General features: G+C 40.8%; 1 protein-coding gene across 1 annotated transcript in view; it reads left to right on the forward strand.

Annotated features, from left to right (window-relative positions):
- The first annotated feature begins 2351 nt into the window (after nt 1-2351).
- Nucleotides 2352-14982, forward strand: part of VGLL2 (vestigial like family member 2) — a 52574-nt gene continuing 39943 nt past the window's right edge. The window contains exon 1 of the mRNA XM_063389863.1: nt 2352-2564. The gene's annotated coding sequence lies outside the window, so the exon portion shown is untranslated. The remainder of the gene's footprint in view (nt 2565-14982) is intronic.

Here is a 14982-nt window from a genome sequence, read left to right on the forward strand (position 1 = left end):
GGTGAACCTCCGTCCTTGAAAACTTAGCTTGATAAATCTTGGGAAAGCTGTCTACATGTACATTCAGTGACAAATTTTGAGAGTCATTTGAGAGGAAGTGATTTGTTTGCATAACAATATGCTTTGCATTCACTGTGCTTTGCATGAACTTTAAGCCTTCAGCTTTTGGCCACATGCTTGCTCAATAATTCTGTACTAGGACACAAAAATGTCCTTATCGAGGGCTGAAAATAGTCTTTCAGGTCTGAATAGTTAATTACGTAAATAGTTAGATAACACATCTAGGTAGTTTTTCTCCCACAAACATTTTGTCTTTATTCACACTGAACTACATCAGATGCAGGTGTTAGGTGTGGTGTTAGGGCATGTCATAGGCATACTGCAAAGAAGACATAGTAATGCCTGAATCTGACTTTAAAAAATTAAAATCCATGGCAAAATTCCACAGCAAAATTCCACTTTTTGTGTAAACATTTCTGACCTTGTTCACAAACTTCCATAACTATTACTGCAAAGAATCACCCCAACAAAAATACCTAGATTTTATAAATTGAGAGGAAGTACTTATTCTTGAAGATCTGTTCCAACTTTCGCTATGAAGGGTAGTGATATACTTTGGTTAATATAGTATTCAAAATCATAGGATTCAAAATTTTTTCATCATTTCCATTTTTCCTCATTTTCCTCAATTGCAAGGAGAAAGTGCCAATTATGACATATTTGTAAATGACTCTGGTTTTTTTTCATGTGCTTGTACTTTTTGGAACGACAGATAATGCTTTCTTGAAGATTTCTGACCAGTATACACATTTTAATATGATTTAGCATTTAGAAATAAGGCAGTAAATTTAACCAGGAAGCAGTCCTTCTGTAAAGGAGTCTGCAAATACCACTCCAATATATGTGGAACTTGTCAGGTGGGGGTTTTTTTACTTCTTTTTCCCAAATTTAACTCACTGAATCTTTTATCTAAGGCTTTTGATTTTGGTTCTTTGCTGATCACAGTCTGATCAGCTTGCAAACAAAAGGTTACATCACTTCACAGATGTCAACATGCAGCCCTTATCTGTTTTGATCCAGAAATTCCAGGAAATCATCACATGGAGTTCTCTGCATGCTCTTCCAGACCACAATCTTTCAGACTAATCTGTAACATAGCAGTTGGGGTCAGATTTATGCATATTAAAGTGTTTATTTCCCAGGAGAGAAATAGCCCACCCCCTTGACTCTGTGAAAATTGTATTTTAATTTCTAAGTTTCTCTAGTTTTGCTATCTTCTGTTATCCTCAGGTTTCCATTTAGCTGGCTGGGGTTACCTTATAATTATTTTAATAAATGGGCACTATGCTGGCAAAAGTTTTTCTCAAAACTACAGTCCAATTCTGACTGGAGTCTGAAGACAGGTTTTTACTCACAAAGTATTTCAGTGATACTGCTTAAAAAACCAGACAAGAATAACAGAATATTCTGGATTAGGAAGGGACCCACAAGAAACACTGAGTCCAACTGGTAAGTTAACAGCCCATATGGAGATCATGCCTGTCGCCTTGGCATTATTAGATGTTTTCTTTTTCCTATGTATTTGCTTAATATCTTTTCTAATACCTTCCAGTGTAATGTTTGGTATATAGATCCTTTTTGAAAGCAATATAGGAATCCTTGATCTACTCCTCTGCACACAATTGGCAGTGAATTTTGACATGAGCTTTTTTTTTAGTGGAAACCAAGTAAAGATCTATTGCTATCGAAGAGCACTAACAATTGAGAGACCTTCAAGATTCTAGATTTTTCTTAGCTTGGAAATGAATTTTATTTTACTGCCCTGTAGACTCTTAAGTACCTTCTAGGTACATCCCAGTTGGTTCATGACAGTGGCTGTGCTCAAATCACCACAGAAACTCAGAGATGCCCAAGCCCCTGGCAGGACAATCAACTAACATAACAGGGAGGAATAAGATCTGTGTTGGTAGAAATAATTGACCATCTCCCTTCTGGGATAAAGTCTAACAAGAAAACATGAAAAATTTACACAGCTAAGTAGGTTCTGCTCCACAGATCATAGGACTCATGTGCTTCCACACAGCCATCCTTTCCCAGTGGGCAAACATTTCTGTCCTCCAGGCCTTGTTTCTTCAGCTTGTACAAGGTTCTTAGAACTTCAGATTTAGGTATCTCTCCTAATTAATGGTCATTTAACACTGTCTTCAAAAGCCATTGGATTTTGATTAGCCAGCAAATAAAAATGGCTTCATTTTCTCCTCTGGGTACATATTTCCTCTGTCTCCTTGGCAATTAATTGAGTAGGAGAATAATAGTCGGTGTGCTTTAACAGTCCGTGTAAGGAAGGCAATACCAGCCTGGTCACCAGGAGAACTTCACTACCATTACGCGCTTAGAAAATCTGATCCTCCAAAAGGACAGAGTAGCTAGATCAATGCACCCTGTTACATGGAGCCCTGATGGCTGCTGTGCAGCTGGAGCACGGAAAACACAGCAAGCAGCCTCTCTTTGTTGTGGATACTCAGCCCTCCATGGAGATGTCAGTCTGGAAGCTGCTTTAAGAGGTAAACAGAAAACACATTCTTGTTTGTCCTTACCCAAATGTGAAAATACTAACCTTTGGAGAAGTCTAGACTAATCCCACTGAAAATGATTAAGTGGCTCTAATATAGCTTGTAGACAGAAATCTGTCAATCGATGAGATATCCTTCCTTTTATTTATTATTACCCCTAAGATGTTGTGCATTTCAACAAGCTTTTATCCAGGACAGAATGAGGGCAGGAGAAGTCCCTCAAATGTTTTGCTATTCTCAGCACAGTGTTTAGGTAACACGTATGTGAGAAGAGCGAATGAATATGCCAACCATCTCATCACACAAATCAGGCAAAATGCAGCATGTGAAATCAAATAGGTATTAAATTTGTCCTGTGATGAAGACATCAAGAACAGAGAGTACTGGATAGCCTCCATCTATATCCATCTGGATACATTGTGCCTTATTGAAATATTGTTAGCACTGAAAACTTGCTGTCATGCTTCCCAATGAGGTGCTGAGTTCAGAGGAACAAGCTGGAGGAAAGAAACCTTTCAGCAAGTGCCGTTTTTTGAATTCTCTTGGCCTTGGAGTGTATTTAGGCATTGTATGTGTTAAGCGTAAGCAGATCCATGTACATATAATCAAATTGACATCGAGAGGTGCTGAACTTGTTTCCACAGCACTCAAAGCAGGCCTTCAGCTTTCACAGGGGTGAGAGGTGTTTATATCATTATCTTCAGGCAAGACCTGAGTACCAAACTCTCTGAATTCAGCAAAGTGTGTGTAGTGATTCAACAAGCAGAAGTATTTTAAAGCACATTCTAGAATCCTTTTTATTGTCCAGTCCTGTTTGTGGGATTGTAATAGAAAACACCTAGAGTTTTCATGGGAACTCAGCGATCAGGAGATGCTTTGTTGCCAGTGACAGTTGTGCATCTCTTCAAATATATCAAAATATTAGAAACAAAATGCTGTGAAGATTAATGATTCATCATCAGTAGCCACCAGGATACAAGGTTAATTCGTGCCCACTGGCACATCAGGCACAGCCATGAACATTTCCCTTTCACATAGGCTCCCATCTGTACATAGGTGGGCACAGAAATCACCTCTTGTGTTTTTCCTTTCTCTTAAGCAAGAATCCCTACAACATAAACTATTTCTCTTCTCTGTAGCAGTATAAAACTAATTAGTAACTGTTGCTTTTAAAAGTCTTGGCATTATGAAATTGATCTGGCAACATTGGTGTGCTTTCTACTTTGTTTTTCTTCATATAAACCTGAGTATATAATGAAATTACAAGGAGACCCTTTAACCTTTTGCAAATTGTAGTTCAGAAGTTTTCCTGTGACGAACACAGCCAAGAAAATATGTAAGACCCTGATAAAACAAAATGTTTACCTTCTAGAGTTACAGTCTGAGTTGAATACTTAAATACATTGTGGGCTGAACATGGAAGTGAGGAAAGCTATTCACAAGATGAGCAAGGCCACAATGTTGCTGTTCAACATCCCAGATCCTACCAAGGCTTTCTTTGGTTCTCAAGATGCTCTATTGCCCCACAGAACTGTCCCACAAAAATCAAATAACCTAATGCTAGTGAGTAGGAAAATGAGTAAATAATAAAAATTGTCACAATAGGTAGAAATTTTTTGTCAAGACCTTTCTTGACAGAGTACCTGTACTTGAAAAGTAGATATAAACATTCAAGTAAGTCTTTATCACTTATGTTCATAAAATAAAATCTGCTCATGAGTCTCAGGACCTTGGATTATCAATCCTTTAGGAGAAAGGCAAGCTTCCTTTTGTTTTGTGTTCAGCCCTAGCTGCATTACCAACAGTAGAAATTCAAACATAACCACACTCTGCGCCCAGTGAAGAACAGCTAGGAAAGGTTTCAGCAGACAAATCTTTGTTTTGTGCAGTCAACTCACCATGATTCCCACAATTAACGTTTTTCTTCTGTATAATTAATTCAGCATCACAAGTTGCTCAGTACTGAATAGTTCTGGGTTTTCTCACAGCACTGCTTTTATTTATGTCCCCATAACACTGGAGGACTGAGAATCTCAGACTGAGACAGAGACCTCAGAGACGGGAAGAACTGAGACAGAGAAGGGAAACAAAGACTCTGGAAGTTTAAATTACTTCTTTAGGGATATGCAGGTGTCTGGAAGCATAGGCATGTCACAGAGCAAAAATAAAATTAGCTGTCACCCGATGTCATGCTCTAATTTGACAAAACAATACTGACTTTAGGAGGCAAGTGCAATCCTAGAGCATCATGATTTTGATCGTTTAAAGGATCCATTTTCCAATGACTTCAGAACTTCAGAATAGTCCAAAAGTTCTCCATAAAGGCAAAAAACCTCAAATATTAACTCTTTGAGCCCCATACTTTATCTCAATTGTGTGATCTCACCTGCAGAAATACCATAACCTCTCCCTCCTTTGACAACTACCATAACTTTTTTCCCTGAAAAATTTACTCCAGTGGACTCTTATTTCCATATTATTGCTTATCTGACAAAGGCAGCTGTAGGTGCTGATAGATCAGTGTAAGTAGGACTGCCTTATTTTCCCCAGGGAAATCTGAGACCAACCTTTGCTGACATACCCAGCACTTTATTCCAACAAAGGCATGGGCTTGTTGTTCTTCTGTCACTGGGGTGACGCCTTGCTTTGATTTAAAATATTTGTTAGCATCACTCACAGGTGACAAATAGATGATCACCTTGGCAATGGCTTCATTGCCTCAAGATTTGAAGAGATGTGAGGTGATATTTTTCCGAAGTTTATTGACAATAGTGGTTTTGTGAGTGCTTTCCATTAGGAAAAGACAAGAAGAAAGCAAAATGGTGACATGGCAAGATAAACTTCTGTCCTGTGCTAAAGAGTTATCTTTACTTATTCTCATTACTAATGGGCTCTTTCCCATTTCTTTTTCCCTAGTATCATCATGTCTCAGCCCCCACTGATCTCTCCTGTAGCCCTACAGTTTCCCCTCCCCGCATGAGGCCGTGCTCCAATGCCCAGCAGGCTGCTCTGTGCCTGTCCCCTGCCTGCTGCTGGGAGCAGCTGTTGGGCCAGCAGATGCCTCTCAGAGCTCTGAAAGCCTTCTCCCAGGCCTCAGCCACCCTGGCCAGGGGCCAGGGGCTGCTGTCACCACCAGACCCATAGGAAAGGAAGTACGTTCCCTGCTTGGCGCCCTGCCAGCTCTTCACCAGGTGGGGCAACAGGGAAGGGGATGTCACAGAGACAGGAGGTGGCCCCTCACTCTGCCAGCAGCAGAGCAGCCTTCCCCAGAGATAATTTTGTCTGGATTGTCCTATCTACCAATAAAATGTCACCAGATGCAGGGATGGAATGATAGATGCTCTTAAGGCAGAAGCTCTCAAAGCATGTGTACCTGAAGTCTTATTGCTGCTGTTGCTGCTACCAGCTAAAGAAAGGGACATTGAGTTCTCAATACTGTCAGTTGCCAGCAGGGCTGGGAGAGGAGAAGAACTCAAAGAATACCTGAAAGGAATGCAAGAAATACACATGCCATGAGGCTTGCCAAAATACAGGATGTATTACTAGCAGTAGGACTCCAGTGGATGATTATGCATTTATTTTGAGACAGAGTATGGGAAGCATTAAATGGGACTGGAATCTTATAATGAAAGTGTTCCGTTTGTATTGTAGAAACAGTGAGCAGCACCCATCTGCAGCCTTTTACTAATGAATGGGCAAGAGCATTGACCATATAATACCCAGTTGTTAGAAGGAACTTAAAAGATGCCTACTAGAAGACTGGAAGAAAGACAAAAAGCAGACTCTGTTAAAACACAAGTCATGGATAATTGAAAAACAAAATGGGGTTCTACTTTGCTGTAATTTAGTCATCCAGCTAAGGATCCTATGCCAATAGGGTAACAGATTTTGCTTGTGCCTCTGAAGGCAGCATCCAGAAAAGGATGCCCGATCAGCTTCTGTTCCATTCACTGCTTTTCTTGCTTTTTATGCTGGGAGCTGTCATGCCCAGACCTCACTCCGTACCAGGGGTCACATTAGCACTCGTGTCTGGCACCCGCAGTTATGGAGCTGAGAGGCGGCAGTGGTGCTGTGATACTGCAGCTGCAGCTCTAAAGACCCTGGGCACTACCAGGCATGGATCCTGAAATGGGTCACAACAGACCCCTGGGGCAGGAGCAGATCACTTAGAGCAGTGAGGTGCTGCAGCTTCTCTGATTTGTCTAAGAGTTTCCCTGCAGGTGGATGTAGCCTTCATGGTGGGGGCGGTGAGAGGTGTAGACTGAGAAGCCAGGTCTGGGGGAAAGGAGAACACCTAAGTGCTTTGCTGAACTGAAGCTTTAGGACTCTGTCAGGCTATGGAGAACATGTATGCTGTCTGAGTGTCTACAGTGCACACTGGAAAGAGAGAAAAATGTGACTGAATTAGCACTGTGGTTAATTATGAGCCAGAGCTGCAACGGTGGAGCTGGGAGGTGGCAAAGGACAGTGACAACTGTGCACGGGATTGCCCATTCACTGTAGAGAGCCTGCTCCCCACTGCTCACTCCCCATCTTGTCTCTGACAGCCCGGCTCATCCCGGGCACGCGAAGGCAAAGGTGCTGCACAGAACCCAGGGCAGCCCCTTGCTAGCCCGTTGGTTTCTCCACCTTTCCCGTGGGGGAAGATCACTACCTGGGGCCATCCCTGCCTCTCACTGGCGCGGCCACACGCCCACGGGCACCGGGCTGGGCCCTGCCCAAGGTCTGCAGCCGGCCCCCCGCTGCCGGGGCTCACTGCCTGCTGCTCAGCTGTCCCGTGCAGCAGCCCCAGGCTTGGGTTACAGGACAGTTTCTAACTTTGTGCCTGTCCCAAGGCATCAGGGCAGAGGCACATGATTTTTAATTTATGAGGACACCCATAGAGCTGTCACTTTCAAGGCAGGTGTTGAGAAGCTGGCAGGGGACCCGAGCAAAGAAAAAGACTGACCTCACCCTCAAATAATGGTGGCCAACATGGTCACAGGACAGAGAGTATTGACATAAGCGGGCTTTAAAAATAACTAGGTCATCCCGCTAGACTAGCTCACTGTCTTATACAAAGGAGCCATGAAGCACCAATTTATAGTAAAAGTAGGCATGTAAACAGCTATTCAAGGGGTTCAACAAATGTATAGCATTTTGAGTCATTATTTTATTTAGCTTTTTTAATTGTCCTACCCAAATCAAGTGCTAAATCACCACTAGACAGCATGAGAATAAGGCAAGCCTTCAAGGTCCACGTGTGGCGATAGCACCGGACACCGAGAAGCTGTGGTTGTAGAGTGGTCACTGGTTTGCGTTGTGGCTTCAGCCACCTCACTTCAGATCCAAGTCAAGGCAAAAATCTAAAATGGCTCTTGGACTAGATAATCCTCATGGGCCTCTTCCAGCTGAACTATTCCAGTCTGAAAATGAAGCAAAGGTCACAAACAAATAAACATTTTGTTGCAGAGGAAAGTCGGTGAATATGTGTTAATAGAATCTGGCCTTAGGAAAAAGGGAGAGGAAATCCAGAGAGGAAATTACTATTTCTTTACCTAATCCAAGCTTTGGAAAAAATCTTAAAGCAGACTGCTCTCCATTCAGATTTGAGGTGGGGCTGAGTGCTTTCAGACAAATGCTGGTTTGCAAAACACACTTCACACCTCCTATGATCAGGACATTTCATTGCAATTCCTGAGAGGAGAGAAACAAGATTTGGCTTAGACAGAAACCTCAAATAGTTCCAGTAATTATGAGAGTTTCAAGGCCAATAGTGACTTAGGTTTTGACATCTGCATCCACAGTCGCCTATTCCTGGATTTTTGGTACCCACTTAATTCCACACACAGTTGAAGAGCTCTTACTACTGCTCCTGCTCTCTTAAGCTCTGTTACTGGAGAGAAAGTGTGATTTTCTCACAGAAAATTCTTTTGCAATAACTCTTTCACATCACCTGAACAGTGCAAAGGGAGAGGACAAGAACAGAGACTAGATACTTCCTACTGCAGCTTGGAGAATACAGACACTGCATGCTCAGGAACACACAAATTAAAGTCATGTACTGGTTAACGTTCTTGCTTTTGTTAGCAGTAAAAGTTGACAGCAAACTTCTCAGTCTTTGCTTCCTAAAGGAAAATTGCTCCTCAGCAAGAGCTTACAGCACCCTTTCATTCAGCCAAACTGTTTTCTCAGCCAGGAAAAAAGAAACGAATAATTACAACATGGAAAACGCTTGCTTTTGCTTTGACCAAGCATGCCTTTGAGTCAGCTGTTAAAGGTTTGTCACATGGTGATCGTTCCTCCTCTGGGTAACTAGCGAACTACCATAAAAAGTCCAGTGGCGTTGGCATTAAGTTGTTTGTCAAGCTTGTAAGGCAGTTTTCTAAATCAAGACATCGTGTTACCAGAGGTCAATAGATTGCTATTTCACGCTTGATTATTTCCATGCTCCTTCTAAAAAGTACTTGTTAATTTTCAATTTCTCAGCTAAGCCTTAAAGATATCAAAAATATCTTGCTCCAGTAAGACACCTATTCTGCTGCTTCTCTCGTTCAGCTTTAGTATTCTCGGCTTGTCACCCCAGAGAAGGGCAACACTCTGTCCCCTGTACCACGTTCAATTTAAATCTAATTTTTCCATTGCAACTTGCATCACAAGCATAACTCCTATCTTTTCAGTTGTGGAAGACTTCTGTAGCTCAGCCCTGAAGGCATTGAAGTGAATAGCAAGAATATTTAAAATTAACCAGGGGAATAACAACCAGTATGTATTTTAACACCTTTTGTTTTCTCTTTTCTGGCACCCATTTTATAAGACAGACTGAAAACAGGCCCTGAGGAGTTTGCAGCATTTCATGACAAATTGTAATTGACAGGCCAATTAAAGAAGAAATACCCTCAACAAAGCAGATTCTGTGAGCCCAAACATCTTATTAAAGTGACAGGCCACCTAATTAGTCTCAAATGGAATTAGGACCTTGTTCCGTTTTTCTCTTCCAGTAATATGGCCCTCCCAATTATCCATATCCTGTTTCATTAATTTTGACTGTAAACACCTTTCCAATATAACAGATTCTTTCTTAACCACTGTACTGCAGATGAGATTTGACAAAGCCATGGTGCTGTTGTTCTAAGTTGGGGCAACCCTCTTTGGTGTTTCCCCTGCTGCAGCACAGCTGAGAATTATGTTGCCCAGCCAAATGATTGTAATTGCTGGATAAGTAATTGGGAAAAAGTGACCCTATAAAAATGGCACTCCTGGGCATGTCAAAGGGCTGTTACAGGCTGCCACAGAGCAACAGTAGAGTCTACAAGGTGGAGACAATGTAAACTCTGAGATAGTTGTAATTTGCCAATTTAGCCCTATCAGTAGATATTTTTCATAGTATCTGTCCCAGAAAGATGTATTTTTTGAGTGATCATTTAGTTGCTTGGCTTGCATGCATTGCATTCAGAGAAAAGAAATTAATCTGGGCTTTAATATCTCAGCTGAAACGACCCCTGGTAAGTGTTTTTGACCCTGCAGAAAGAAGCAGTTAAAGAAGACATACAGAGTATATTAAAGTCTTCACTTGTCAAGTTACTGACACATTTGCTGGTGATGACAGTAGGGACAGGAAGATCAAATCTTGTACTTAATACCCATTAGTCCAAGGCTCCATGAGAGTCTTTTACCAAGCATGAATGATTTCTCTAGATAATATCCATCTGACTGTTAATTATACTACTTGGTCTGCTATTAACCTTCCAAATATTGGATGGAAACAATATTAATATTTTTTAAATTCCAACGTTTGGCTTACATCTAGCTGTGTAGTTTTCCCACGTGTGCGCCTAACAGGTTTTGTATTCTTAGTTAAAGCAGAAGGACAAGTATCCCTGAACCTCTCTGGACTTGTGCTGCTAAATTGCTTAGCAAAAGGTGAAATTAACTATTTAGAATTTTGGGAGTAGGGAAAATTTTCCAAAATCATTTTACTGAAAATACACAAGGGAAGAATCAGTATAAGTAGTTCTCACAGTACTGATCCATAGCCAGGAAAGCAACCCCGGGAGAGTGGGGACACAGAGTCTCTCCAGGCGCAACTCCATAATTTATCTGTTAAGTCCTTTAGTTGACAAGGACTGAATTCAATGCTTCCGGTACTCAGTGAGCCCTGCTTAACCTCATGTCCAAGGAGAAGGATGGCAAGGGTGTGAAATTTGGTTTGGACTGCTTTCTTAAATAGTGAAAAATGATTTCTGGGCAAATTCACTAAAAAATCATACAAATAATAGCTCACTTTTGCTAATCTTGATCAGAACTGTGAATCAACAATAAACAATCCAGGCAGGTGGAAGCATTGCATGTTGGAGTTTTGTACCAGGCTACCAAAACATAAATAACCCCCAAACAATAGCCAGAGTTGCTGGGTAGCCGCTTGATGCTTCATAGTTATTCTCATTGTGTTTCAGGTTAAGTAGGTTACATGTTCAAAGGCAACCTACCAGCAGACATCTTGATTAGCTATTTCCAGGCTGAAATCACCCATACAGTTCACTTCTTGATAATTAATTCTATACAGCACATGTATTGTTGCAGTCACAGAAAAGCTGTTGCTATGATCCTGACACACTTGTTAAGATTATACCAAAATTTGCATGAAAGGAAGGATTCAATCTCTTTCAATTTTTATTGATAATATACATTTGCTGCTCAAAGAGCAAGAGATTTAATTTTGGAAGAGCATAGTATTCCCAAGCAAAGATGATCATAGAAGTAAATGTTGTTTGGTGGAAACACTAATATACTTCCAAGACTGTGTCAGGCAGAAGAGCATCTGAATTATTTTACACATCTGCCATTTTCTAACTATATGCTGACCTAATGTTTATATACTGTGGGTGTGTTGATTAAAATCTGTTGTACAAAAGTGAAAACATACAGTAGTCTATGCTTATTTTTTCCTTCCATGTCTAGTTGACTGGCAACATCAGTGGAGAGATGAGAACAATGCTACTGATTTAAAGGAAATTTCCCTACGTGTTCTTAAACATCTTTCCTCGCTATGAATGCAGTCAATGAAACAGTAATTCTTGGTTTGAACCCAGTACAGGCTGCAAGTGTTCTGTTTGGAACAACAGCTCCAGCTTCCCTAATAATGCTCCCAGTTTGCATTTAAGACTTCCCAGTATGTCCAGTTTCCCAGTTGCTCCTGTAGTCACTGACACAACTTAGTCACTGCAGAAGAATTTTATGGAAGTGCTTTTCATAGTGAAAATTCTTTTGCTGGCCTATCATATTTTTTCCATACTCTTTCTTTTTTCCCCCCTTATCATTGCAATCAGGGATATTTTCAGCTCAGATTATTACAAGGAGAAGGATAAAACATAGATATCAAAGGTGTCGTTCACCAAACTAGGTCCAGAAGATTTCTCACTACCATAACAGACATCTTCCAGCCAGTTGGGTGGCCAAGAAAATAAAAAATCCAATCCATGCAAAGCAGATGGCCTGGAATGCCTCATTACTCACAGGTGAGCATGGGATTCACTAAATCCTCATGGCATCCTAGGAAACTGCATCTCTCCATAGTCTTCGCTCAGAAAATTTGCAGTTTTTTCATGGTTGCATCAATTTTTTTCCTATTCCTTCTCCTTTTTCTCCAGTACTCTGAAGTAAAAATATTTTCTTTTTGCCAGCCTGGGGAATTCTTTTGCCCCATCTGCTTTGTGAGGCTACTTTTTCTCTTTCATTCAGGGTCCTCTGTGTCTGAAGTCACAGGGTTCTCAGTAACCCCAAGCCTAAAATTTGGGGTGCCGGTGTTGCTGTGCATGTTCATACTGAGCTTGACAAAAAGTTACACTGGTACTAACAAAGTAATAAAGCTTATTCTAATTTTTAGAGGTGGCTGATTACACCAATCTCGAAATTTGAATTTTGACCAGGAAGAACATGCAGAAGTGTTTCTACCTGATACTCCCAATACATAAATTGTTCAGATGAGGCCTGTGGAGTCAAATTTACAAAATTTCATTCATATGGTACAGTGTTCAATGTCCAATGCAGAATTAATTCAGATGTTCAGAACTAGAAACCTGCAGTGCATGCTCATCTGTGGATATTTTCCTTCATTAAAATATCCTCTCTTTCATTAACTGCAGTGATCTGTGCTGTTCTTTTACAAAAAGGTTTGCCCAAGGTGCTGTTACTCTTTAACACCTCCTATATCCTCAAGGGTTATGTAAGCTGTTACCAATTCTAATGCAACAAACTTCTATTATTAAAATTCTTTTCATTGAGGAAACATAAGCAAAAGTTTTGTTTTCTGTGGGAATCAAGTCAAGGTTAGAGATCCATTTACTGCATTGGGTAGCAAAAAGAAGCAACATGCTGCCCTAGAAATTCAGCAGCCTAAAGTTGCTGTTAGAAACTATTTGGAAAGATTTCTGGAATTTCAAGAAATACCTTTAAAAAGAAATTGCTGTGGTACTGCTCTTTCTCATTCTTTCTGAATTGATTGGAAAAAAAAAAGGCAGCATACATCTGTGGGAAGTAAGACTTGGGAGGATGAAGTGGAATGGATACCTCTCAGTGGACATCTTGTAGGCTCACATTTCACAACCCTGTCTGTTCCTATCAGTTCCAGTTGCTAGATTAGTTCCTATTAAGTATTCCATTTAACTCCCTATTAAGTGTTCCATTTGACTCCCTCCCCTGTACCTTTTACACCACACTGCTCCTCAGAGGACAACTTGATCTGAAACAAATATGACTTGCATACAAGATTGTGTTTTGACATAGCCACATAAAAGGATTTTTGCATGTTACAGTAACAACAGTGGTGAAGGTCTCACAAATTAGTATCATCCATAAGACAAACACACAAAGATGTTAATAAAACTTCATTTGGGGAATAAATATGACATCTTTTTCGAAACAGAAACAGCTATAGATGTGAAATAACATATATGAAAGTACTTATTATTTCTTTAAATTACAGTGTAAGTGGCTTTTTATTTGGTGAAATACCTTTTAAACATTCAAAATGTTTTGCACCATTTAAATAAGGGCACAAACTTGCACATTCCCTGGCTCTGTGCACTACAATCTTCACTACTAGAAGCATTCAACGAAGTGTTCAGGTTCCTACCTATTCAAGAGCCCTCCCTGAAATGCAAATGTATATAGCGATACTTAAGTGTATGGTTAGGTCCTTTTATCAACTGCTATTTAAATTTAAAATACCTGCACATTTTGTGCAGAAGTAAATAGCTGTCATCAATTCTTGTGACCTAATGAAAAGGTAGGGTTCAGTTTGGTTGAGGTCAAAGCTGCTAAGGGCAACAAGGTTAGCACATTCTGGTAGGGAATGAACCATCCTGGTCTCAGCATTTTCCTGGAAGCCTTTCACCTGTAAATCCCAGATGTGAGGCCGACCTTGGCAGCAGTACCCAGTCCTTGCCTCTCTGCACTGCAGCCCAGCAGGGAAAATGAGTCGGTGGTCTCAGCCCAGGTGGTTGTGCATGGCAAAAATCCCCAGCATAAATGACATCCTTAATGGCAGAAGTCACATCAGAAGGAGCCAGGACAAAAGTAAGCAGGAAAACACATAGGCCAGCATAGGACCCTGCTCTCCTCTAAACAGGAGGGAGATGAGTGAAGGGAAAAGTTTCTATTGCAAGTCATACAAATGAGTCAACATGGTAAGAATCAGTGACAGTGTCCAGGCTGTATTTTTTAGATGCAAAGTGTCCAAAGAAAACCTGAGAGACCTCTCTAGACAGAGTTAAATTTTGCACAAAGATAGAAACAGAACATAGCACACTATATGGGCACTTTGGAAATATTAAACATTCTCTAACTAATTTTGAGGTACAGTTGCAAAAGAAAAAACTGGTCCTGTGTTCCTGTGGGACAGATGGGGAGTTCATGATTTAATGACTTGTCCCTTCATCACCTAGAAAGTCTCCACCACAAATTAAAGCAAAAGTTCAGGACTACTAACTTTCACCCCCACTGAAGTCTTGTCATCAAATGTATTAAGTACTGCAAAAGCTAACACAGTCAATTTTTTATTTAATTCATCAGGTGGCAAAGATATGGAAGGAAGAAGGAGCAGAAAATTTCCTTTCTCTGTCACTGAGGGAGAAGGGAAAATGGTTTCTTTTATCAGAAAGAAAACAAATTGTTATGTCTGACTATACAGGGATGGTCAAAAATGAAAACCACCAGCTGTTAGACAACCCTCCAGCTTCTCTCCTCTTGATGAAGTACGTGTTCCGACATTGTCTCATGCACATTCCCAGCCACCAATAACTAATTACCTTCGGACCTGCCTCTTTTCCTAAAAATGACAGATGACAGTGGTCTAGCACAGGTCTGCCCAGATTCACCCCCCTGCTGTCCCAGCCTCCTCCTGGCTGCCCCTGCAGGAGGCTGGCCGGCG

Source organism: Prinia subflava, chromosome 2 (assembly GCF_021018805.1).
Source record: "Prinia subflava isolate CZ2003 ecotype Zambia chromosome 2, Cam_Psub_1.2, whole genome shotgun sequence".
NCBI lineage: Eukaryota > Metazoa > Chordata > Aves > Passeriformes > Cisticolidae > Prinia > Prinia subflava.